The sequence below is a fragment of the Chrysochloris asiatica genome, unplaced genomic scaffold (genome assembly GCF_000296735.1).
Source record: "Chrysochloris asiatica unplaced genomic scaffold, ChrAsi1.0 scaffold00001, whole genome shotgun sequence".
Classification (NCBI taxonomy): Eukaryota; Metazoa; Chordata; class Mammalia; order Afrosoricida; family Chrysochloridae; genus Chrysochloris; species Chrysochloris asiatica.
In genome coordinates this window covers 58342309-58353306 of record NW_006408519.1, presented here as the reverse complement: position 1 = coordinate 58353306, position 10998 = coordinate 58342309, and the positions used below count along the sequence as shown (strand labels likewise).

Sequence of the window (10998 nt, the reverse complement as noted above, 5' to 3'; positions counted from 1 at the left end):
ATCAAAAAAAAAAAAAAAAGGAGAAGAAGGGAAACAATTACTGTATCAAAAGGAAATGTTCAGGGTTCAACCATTTCAAGAGAACGATATACGATATTCAACCATTTTAAGAACAGATGATTTTGAAGGATCCAAGCTGCACTGAAGACACTGGCAAAAAACAAGGCTCCAGGACTTGATGGACTACAAATAGAAATGTTTAAACCAATGATGCAGCACTGAAGATGCTCACTCATCTATGCCAAGAAATTTGTAAGACAGCTTACCTGGCCATCTAACTAGAAGAGATGCATATTTGTGTTCATTCCAAAGAAAGGTAACACAATAGTATGTGGAAATCATCAAATTATATCATTAATATAATTTGTAAGCAAATGTTTGTTGAGACATTTCAAAACAATTACAGCAGTACATCAGTAGGGAATTGCCAGAAATGCAAACCAGATTCAGAAGAGAACATGGAATGAGGGATATTATTGCTGACATCAGATGGAACTTGGTGGAAAGTGGAGAATATCAGAAAGATGTTTACTTATGCTTTATTGACTAAGCAAAGACACTTGTTTGTGTAGCTCTTAACAAATTATTGACAACAATGAGAAGAATGAATATTGCAGAACACTTAATTGTACTCACGAAGAACCTGTACCTAGAAGACTAGGCATTTGTTTGAAAAGAACAAGGGAATACTGAATGGTTTAAAATTTGGAAAGGTGTGCACCATGGTTGTATCCTTTCATCAAAATCATTCAATATATATGTTGAACAATATATATGTTGAACAAATAAAACGAGAAGTTGGATTATACAAAGAAGAACTTGGCATCAGGATTGGAAGAAAACCTATGATATGCAGATGACACAACCTTGCTTGCTGAAAGTAAAGAAGAGTTGATATACTTACTGATGAACATGAAAGACTTCAGCATTCAATATGGATTGCACCTCAATGGAAATCCTCACAACTGGACCAATAAATAACTTCATGACAAATGGAGAAGATTGAAGTTGTCAAAGACTTCATTTTGCTTGGATGAACAATCAATATCATGGAAATGTTGTTGTTGTTAAGTGCTGTCAAGTCGGTTCCGACCCATAGTGACCCTGTACAGGGTTTCTGAGTTGTAGCTGGTGACCTTGAACCACTGACCTTGCAGTTCAAATGACTTTGCAGTCTGGCGCATTAGCCCACAGTGCCACACCAGGACTCCTTTGGAAATACCATGGAAATAGCAGTCAAGAAATTAAATGACATATTGTATTGGGCAAATCTGCTACAAAGGATATCTTTAAAGTGTTAAACAACTGAGATGTCACTTTGAGGACTGTTTTAGGCTAGGTTCTCTTGAGAAGTAATACCAGTGAAGCATATATATATATATAAGGAGCTCTGGTAGCGTAGTGGTTACGAATCGGGCTGCGAACCTTAAGGTCAGCGGTTCGAAACTACCAGCCGCTCCGCGGGAGAAAGATGAGGCTTTCTACTCCCGTAAAGATTTACACCCTCGGAAACCCTGTACAGGGTCGCTATGGGTCGGACCCGACTCGATGGCACTTAACAACAACAACAACAACATATATATATATATATATATATATATATATATATACACACACACACATCATGTTGTTGCTGTTGTTACATGCTGTTGAGTCGGTTCTGACTCACAGCGACCCTGTATATGGTTTTCAATGAGTATCAGGTGCGTTTGAACCACTGACCTTTCAGTTAGCAGTTCCATGCTTATCCTACAGTTCCACACCAGGACTCTATATATATGCACACACATATATATACACACACACATACATATATACACATATAAAAGGAATCCTGGTGTGGTGCTTCAGGATAATGCACTGGATCACAAGGTCAGTTTGAACCACAAGACTGGCAGTTTCAAACCTACCAGCCCTCCTCAAAAACCCTATACAGGGTTGCTATGTGTTGGGACCAACTCAACAGCACTTAACAATAACATACATATAAAGAGAAATTTATATCAAGGAAATGGCTCACTCAGTTGAAGAGTTGTGTAGTCCTAAGTCCGTTGGTCAGATGTCATGATTGAGGCTTCTGATTCACATAGCTGCAGGACTGATGAACTAATATCAGCATGTGAGAACACAGGCAGGCAGTAGACAGACAGGCAGGCAGATCTGACAAGTAAGGAGACAAGGCTGTTAAAAATTCCCAGCTCCACAGGTAATAGAGCAGGTCACTGGCTCAAACCCAAAGAACCAGAGGTTGGAGGATGAGCCAGATCAAAGATCCAGACCCAGCAGAGAGTAAGCAACTCTTGTCTGAGTGTCCAATCTATTTTAAACAGGCCACACCCCTGAGGAAATGTCCCTTCAATTGACTGGCTGCTCATAGTTGTCCACATCATAGAATTGATTATATTATATTGGCTCGAATCATGGGGGATATCTACATCTAAGCAGTAAAACCACTGAGAATTCTGACCGAGTCAAGTGGACACAAAATCTTTGTTCATGAGTCTAATTAGAAATGACAGGAGTGACTGGGGAAAGAAGATGATTAGTTTCCATAGAATGTGTCGTTATATTCATTTGATAGTTAAAATACTCTTCTGTTGAGGTAACCCACTGATGATCATTCACATGAGGATAAAATGCAGGCCCTACTTGAAAGTCCCTTTCTGGGACTTTTCCTGAAGGACTGTGGTGAAGGGAAATGCTTCTAACAGGCAGAAGTTTGAGCAATGGGCTTGGCTGTTCATTTTCCTTGGAAGGAGAAAAATGGTTAGATGTGTGACTGTATACTGATTCATAGGCTCTGACCAATGATGTGGCTGGATGGTCAGGGACTTGGAAGGAACATGATTGAAAAATTGGTAACAAGGATGTGTGGGTAAGAGGTATGTGATAGACCACACATTTTCTCTTTCTCGGTCAATAAGGAACTCCACAGGAAGCTGTAGGTGGGGACTGGGAGAGGGAAGGTAATGTGACATGAGTGGAGACCATGGATATTTGGGCCACTTCTTCAACTCTTGTACTTCATTCACTCATTCAACAAATATTCATTGAAATCTGATATAGTAGCATTGTTGTTGTTGTTAATTGCATTTGAGTCACTTCTGACTCATAGTGACCCTGTATAGGGTTTCTGAGGAATGGTTGGTGGGCTTGAAACACTGACCTTGTGGTTAGCAGTCATCCAGGGCTTATCCTACAATGTCATTCCAGTAGCATTGGTAGTGGTGGTTATGTGCCATGGAGTATTAGACAGATAGAAAAGAGCAAGTCAGATGAGTTTCCTGGCTTAACAAATCCATTGCTTATTAGGGAAGCTAGATAGTTGATAATTACAAGTGTGATGAGTGCTAATTAAATAAGTACAAGGTTGAGAGAGCGGGACATCTGGCTTCTGAGCGGTTACTTTTGTGTCTTGCATAACAAGAGTGAAATCAAAAGGGGTGATGTTGAGAAGGGTAAGAGAATTTTTGTTCATAAGTGTGCCTAGTGTCTCACTGTGGAAAGGGGAGGCAAGCACAAGACTGGGCCAAATCTGCATGGTTTGTTTGGGCGGCAGACTGGTCTGTCCCCTGGATTCTCTTACATGGATGCCAATAAGAGCAAAGGCATCAGCTGGGGAGAGAACACACTGATGGAGTATTTGAAGAATCCCACAAAGTACATCCCCAGAACAAAAATGATCTTCACTGGCATTAAGAAGGCAGAATGGGCAGACTTGATATCTTATCTCAAGAAATCTACTAATGAGTAATAATTCACCATTGCTTTATTTATTACAAAATAGGAATGGCTTGTGACTTTTTTTTTTTTTTCTTACATGTGCCATATTAAAATTGATCTCATACACCAGAATTTAGATCATGAATGACTGATAGATTTTTTGTTTTGTTTTGGACACTCCTAAATTAAATAAAATTTTGGCTGTGGTTCAATGACAATGATCAGACTTTAAAATAATTGATAGCAAGTATTATCACTGCTTTTTCCTATGATATGATTAGACTTGAGGCTAGGTTGAATTGGTAATCTTCATTATTCACAAAGATGGTGAATGCCATCTCATGATCGATAGGAGGTTGATTTTATATTTAGATTTGTATAACTGATTATATGAACATATTTAAATACTGGAGAAATCTTTTCACTGCCTTATGGAACAAGAAGTCTCACCCAGTTTCAATATGTATTCATCACCCTGTCCAAATGCAAGGGTCAGAGATAAGGTAGCAATGGCCACTTTATCTTTTTTGCTTTTAAATGCTAATCTAATTAAAATTCCCTGTATCTGAAATGTTACCTTTTAATTAACAAAAAAGCCTTTAGTGTGGTTTGTGTATGGTATTAAATAAAGACTATTTCACACTTCTCACATTTTATAGATGATCCATAAGAATGATGCTTTTACAAGTCAGCATGATGAGATAGAGTAGCAAGTTGAATTTTGCTTTTAAGCTCTTTGCTATCTAAGACTACATTGTTATTCAGAATGTCTTTAAACACCTATTTAAAAGCACTTAAAACTGTTGAAATGCTGTACATTTGTGACTGGAGTCCTGGTGTGGCGCTGTGGGTTAACGCATCAGAATGCAAAGCCATTTGAACTGCAAGGTCGGCTGTTCAAGCTCACCAGCTGCTTCTTGGAAACCCTATACAGGGTTGCTATGGGTCAGAATCGACTCGACGACACTTCACAACAACAACAAGAATGATGCTTTGACCAATTCATTAGGAAGAATAAGGTAGAGGAGATATCAGCACAAATTTATAAATTCTGTAGTCATAAGGTTTAAGATAATTAAACAGATTATGAAAAAAACCAGAGGTACAAATTGTCGTGAAAGTACAAGGCTTGATTGGGTTTCACAGACAGAAGAAAGGAGGAAACAATCAGATTAAAGAAACACATATGTTGTCTAACAGATCCTTGACTTTTATTTTCAGAGATAATTTTTCACATTCTTCACTGGTGAAAACTCTTCCTTGATTTTGGGGAATGATGCTGTTTAGGATGTGTTGCCTGCATTAGATTAATAACTTTAAGTTCATGGAGCAAAAATTATCCTGATTTATATGTAATTGCAACATAGTTAGTCAGCCTGATAATGCAACTTTATCTACAGTTGACCAAACATCTTGGGCCTAGAAATAGCTGTGGGTCTCCAAACAAATCATTTTTAATTTTTATGTGGAAAATGTAATGACAACTTGAGAACTAGCTTCAAAATGAAGAATGTCAGAAGATATATCAGTGTTTCTAATTTGTATTCTTCTTTTTCACTTGGCAGATAAACATTTTCAATGGGGATGATGAAATTAGTGCAGACAAAGCTGTTTTCATTTAAAAAGAGGAATGAAAAGCATGCCTTTTTAAACTAGTACATTGGAGAATGGAGTAAAAATAAATTGGCTATTGCCTGACTGGTTTAAAGATATAAATGTCTAGGATTTTGAATACCTTTAAGCTATTTCTAAATATGCAATTACTGTATGAGAAGGCTTGATAGCTTCCCTTTAATCAGAATCAAGATATTTAAACTTTTGTACCATTCCATGTCATAAGATAATTCTTCATGTGACCTCTACAATGATTAGAATTATATGAAACTGTTTTATACCTTAATGAACCTATGTGAGTATACGGATCTCTGATTAATACATAATATAGGAATTTGTTTTGAAATTTATTCAAAGAAGAATTTGGATTACCACTATATAATTCTCCCCTAAAGATTGCAATATTCTTGCTTTTTCTGGTTCATTTACTAAAAAGAAATAGTTATGCTTTAGAAAAAAGCTAATAAATTAGGAAGGGTTTTTGTGACTGCCAAATAGTAGAGTGCTCAATTTATTTTCATACCCTAAATAACTTTTGACCTATATCATAAGTCTGTATATGAGATCATTTAAATCTTACCATTTATTAAAATGTAATATATTTACAACATTACAGATACAAATATATATATGTATTATTTTAGATAAGGGAATAATCACAAAGATTTGAGAGCATACATTAAACAAAAACTACAGAATTCAGTGTATTGCTGGAGTCAAATAATGTTAGAACTATTATTAGTGGCAGAGATGAAATATAGCCTGAAACCACTAGTAAGAAACTGAGACCAAGAGTGGACATGACATGCCAGTGATGAAATAGGAAGAAAATGTAAGTTCAAACTCATGTTAGGCTTTATGTTTCATTTATTTATACAAAAACCATTTACTTAATGATAATTTGAAATGTAAATTCTTTTCATGAAATCCAAAGGAAAAAAGATGTATATGTCTTACACTTTCTAGCCCATTGCTCCATACACTAGTGTTTCTAGGCATTGATTGTGAATTCAAGTAAAATGAATTCTTGTCCTTGGATGAAGGCTTTTATTTTACTATTTTATGTACACCCTGGCTTGAAGTTCTTAACTAAGTTTTGAAAGAAAAATTTAAAAACACCGTTTATTTAATTTATGTATGCAAGGAGCTCTGGTAGCATAGTGGTCACGAATTGGGCTGCTAACCTCAGGGTCATCCATTTGAAACTACCAGCTGTTCCATGGGAGAAAGATGAAGCTTTCTGCTCCCATAAAGATTTACAGCCTCAGAAACCTTGTACAGGGTAGCTATGAGTTAGAATCTACTCCACGGCACATAACAACAACAATGACTTTAGAAAAGCTCTTTTTGTGTGTGCATGTTTTATGATTATGGTTAAGACTAGGGTTAGTGTTAGAGTTAGGGGTTGAGTTAGGGCTAGAAATAAGGCTTGCTCTAGTCTTAGGGTTACTGTTAGATTTATTTATTTACTAGTTCATTCATGCATTCATTTATTTATTGAAATCTACTTGATTTCTTCTTCATTTGACAGTTCTGTAACTGCATTATTCCCTCTTTTTTATTTATTTTTGTTGCTGTTGTTATTGTTGCAAACTGGTATCTCTGATTTCATTTTCAGTCTTGTAAGTTTGCTTTCCTTTGAATACTTCTATAGCTGGGTTGAGTGTTGGGTGGTATTGTGATGTATGTTGGTCTCAGGTCATTGTCTACTGTTGTTTGTTCTCTGTCCAAAGAATTCCTTTTAGAATTTTTTATAAGGTTGCTCTGGTTTTTGCAAATTCTCCTAATATCTGATCATTTAAAAATATACTTATATTACCATCATATTTGATGGACAATTTTTTTATTCTTGATTGGCAAGTATTTTTTCCTTTCAGAGTTTTACATATGCCATCCCATTGTTTTCTTGACTGCATACTTTCTGCTGAGAAATTAGAGTTTAATCTTATTAGTTCTCCTTTGTAGGTAACTTTGCTTTTCCTGAGCTGCTCTCAGGATTCTTTCCTTGTCTTTGGTTTTGAAGAGTTTGATTATAATATGTCTTGGCAATTTTCTTTTATGGTCTATTCTGTTTAGGGTTCATTCAACTTATGAATGGGTATTGTCTTATCTTTCATGACAGAAATGTTTTCCTCCAACAACTCTTGGACAATTTCTTCTATTTTTTTTTCTTTTGTACTTGTTTCTTTCTGTTCTTGAATTCCAATCACACATAAGTTATTCTTCTTGATAATCTCCTATATAAATCTTAGACTTCCTTTGGGGTTTTTAATTTTTTTTTTTTTTTTTTTTCTGATTGTTTCTTTAGCAGATGAATATTGAAAGATTTGTCTTCAAGCTCAGTAATCCAGCCTTCCAATGATTCAATTCTGTTTCTTTGCTCTTTCAATGTGTTACTTATTTCTGAAGTCTTAGTATTAATCCTTTGATTTTCTAATTGCTTTTTGCATGGTTTCCAATTTTGTATTTATTTTGTCAGTTTGTTCTCTCACTGCAAAAGCTGCACTGCATCTGCCTATGTCTACTGGGTTGGGCGCCCAATTTTGCAAAATTGAATAAAGGAAAACTTTCTCTTGCTAAAATGGGTACAGAATGGATTACATGTTGGTATGGACAATGTTTCTCACACTATCCTAGTGAAGTTGACACAGAACTCTAACCATTACAGGCACCAAAGAGATATTTTTGCTTTTTAAGATATTTTAAAAGGTTACTTGCAACATATTTGCCCATGGAATATATCCTTTGACTTCTTGACTACTGCTTTCATGCGCATTGATTACTGAGCCACAGAAAATGAAATCTTTGATAATGTTAATATTTTCTCCATTTATCGCAATGCTGCTTATTGCTCCAGTTGTGAGCCTTTTTGTTTTCTCTGTGTTTAGGTGTAATTAATCCTGAAGTCTCTGGTCTACACAAGCAAGTGCTTCAAATCATATTCATTTTTGGCAAGAAAGCTTTGTCATCTGCACATCGAAGTTTGTTCATGAATCTTCTAATTCTGATACCACATTCTTCATATCTTCCAGTATCTCAGATTATTTGCTTAAGATACAGATTTAATACACATTGTGAGGAGATACAATGCTGGTAAATACCTTTTCCAATTTTAAACTGTATTCCCTTGTTCTGTTGGAAAGTCTATCACTTACTCTATTTACAGGTTCCACGTGAACTTAACTACATATTCTGGAATTACAATTATTCACAAATTATCCATTATTCGATATCATCTACACAGTAAGAGACATTTGCATAGTCAATAAAGCCCAGGTAAATATTTTTCTGGTTTTCTTTGATTTCAGCTAAAATACAGCAGATATTATGATGTTCATTGTTCATTGCCTTCCTTCGAATCTTGTTTAAAATTCTGGCAGTTCCCTGTTGATGTACAGCTGCATTCTTGCTTGAATCTAATATTAATGATATGGCTCAAATTGTCTGCATTTCAGTGAATTGCCTTTCTTTGGAATGAGTAAAAATATGTACCTCTTACTAGGTAGTTGTTCTCCAAATTTATTGGCATAGACAGTGAGCACTTGAAGCAATGCATCCATTTGTTGAAGAATCTCAATTGGTATTCCTTCAATTCCTGGATCCTTGTTTTTAATGAATGTCTTCAGTTTAGCTTGGACTTGTTTCTTCAGTATTACTTGACCAGATGCTACCTCTTGAAATGTTTGAACATAAACTAATGTTTGTTGGTATAGTGACTCTGAGTAGTCCTTTCTCCTTTTGATGCTTCTTACATACATTTTTGTCTATAAAATTCTCGGGTATAGAAACTGCAGACTTCATTTTTTTTTTCTTTAGTTCTCTCAGCTTTGTTGTTGTTAAGTGCCGTTGAGTTGGATCCGACCCATAGCAACCCTATACAGGATTTCCGAGGAGCGACTGGTGAGCTTGAACCGCCGACCTTGCAGTTCAAATGTCTTTGAAGTCTGGTGCATTAACCCACAGTGCCACATCAGGACTCCAGCTTAAGAAATGCCAAATTTGTTCTTCCCTTTTGGTTTTATAATTCTAGGTTGCATGCACATTTCATTACATTTTGCCTTGTCTTCTCAAGCTTCCCTTTGGAATCTTCTGTTCAACTCTTTTCTTTAATCATTTCTTCCATTAACTTAGCTACCGAGTGCTTAAGAAGAGCAACATTCAGAATTTCTTTTGATAATCATTTTTGTCATTTCTTTCTTGCCTGACTTTTAAATGACTAATGTAAAAGATGAATAAATCAAAAGTTTTTCCTGAATCTGCAGTCTGAAATTGATCGAGCATATGAATACAATGCATTAATAATTAATAATATCTGGAATATGAAATTTATAGTAAAAATGTAAGAAGAATAAGTAGAAGGAAAAGATAACCTTGGTGAGAGAAATAAATACTAGAGAATGCATGATAGAATTTTTTGTTTGTCTGTTTGTTTTAATGTGCCGTGGAGTCAGTTCCAACTCACAGTGACCCTGTACAAGGTTTCCGAGGCTATAAATCTTTACGGGAGCAGAATGTATCATCTTTCTCCTGTGGAATAGCTGGTAGTTTCGAACTTCTGACCCTGAGGTTTGCAGCCTGATTCATAACCACTACACTACCGGAGCTCCTATGATAGAATTATGCAAGAGAAATAACTCTTTCTTTAGAAATACCTTTGCTTCCACAACACAAATGGCTGTACACATGGACCTTGCCAGGTGAAATACACAAGAATCAAATTGATTACATATGTGGAAAGATACAGTGGAGAAGCTTGAGCTCATCAGTCAAGACAAGGCCAGGGGCTGACTGTGAAACAGACCATCAATTGTTCATAAGGAGGTTCAAGTTGAGATTGAAGAAAATTAGAACAAGTCTACAAGAGCCAAAATATGACTTTGAATACATCAATCTAAATTTAGACATTATATCAAGAATAGATTTGACACAATAAGCACTAAATACTATAAACCAGAAGAGTTGTGGAATACATCAAGGGCATCATACATAAAAGAAGCAAAATCTTCAGCTTAAATACCTGAAATTCCTCTGGACCTAAGCGATTCTAAGTCCTGCCTCATCCAGCATGTCTGAGTCTATACACTCTGTTTTAGCTAGTGCCATCTTATCTCTTACTTCTTTTTTTTTTTAAAACTGGAATTGAGTTTGGAAGAGGAGGCCTATGCATACACAAATTTAATAATAGACAAGAAAAACTCTAACAAAATAATTAAGTAGAATAAGGCATGGGGGATTTTACAAGAAATTATGTGTTCAGCCTTAGATGACTTCACTGATAAATTCTAATAAGCAGTTAAATAATTAATACCAACCCTTAACAAACTCTTCCACAAAATAGAAGAAAAGCAAACATGCATCCTGGGTCTGGAAACTGGAAGATGATATTCTCAGCTGCCGTGGAGTATGCTTTAATTCATGGTGACCCCATGCAAAGACAACTAAAGGCTTCCCATCCTGTGTGACTGGTTGTGCAATGCACTGTTGTAATCCATAGCGTTTTCTTTTTATTTTTCCAGGGGTGTGTGTCATAGGTAGGGGTTTTGATAGGGCTAGGAGTAGTGCTTCGTTTAGTTTGAGGTTACAGTTAGGTTTATTTATATTTTTAATTGATCATTTGACTTCTTTTTTTAAAAATTAATGTTTTACTGTGAATTATGTGAT

General features: G+C 35.7%; 1 pseudogene; it reads left to right on the top strand.

Annotated features, from left to right (window-relative positions):
- The window catches only part of LOC102838860, a 132758-nt pseudogene extending 129004 nt beyond the window's left edge, over window positions 1–3754 (top strand).
- The last annotated feature ends 7244 nt before the right edge of the window (window positions 3755–10998 follow it).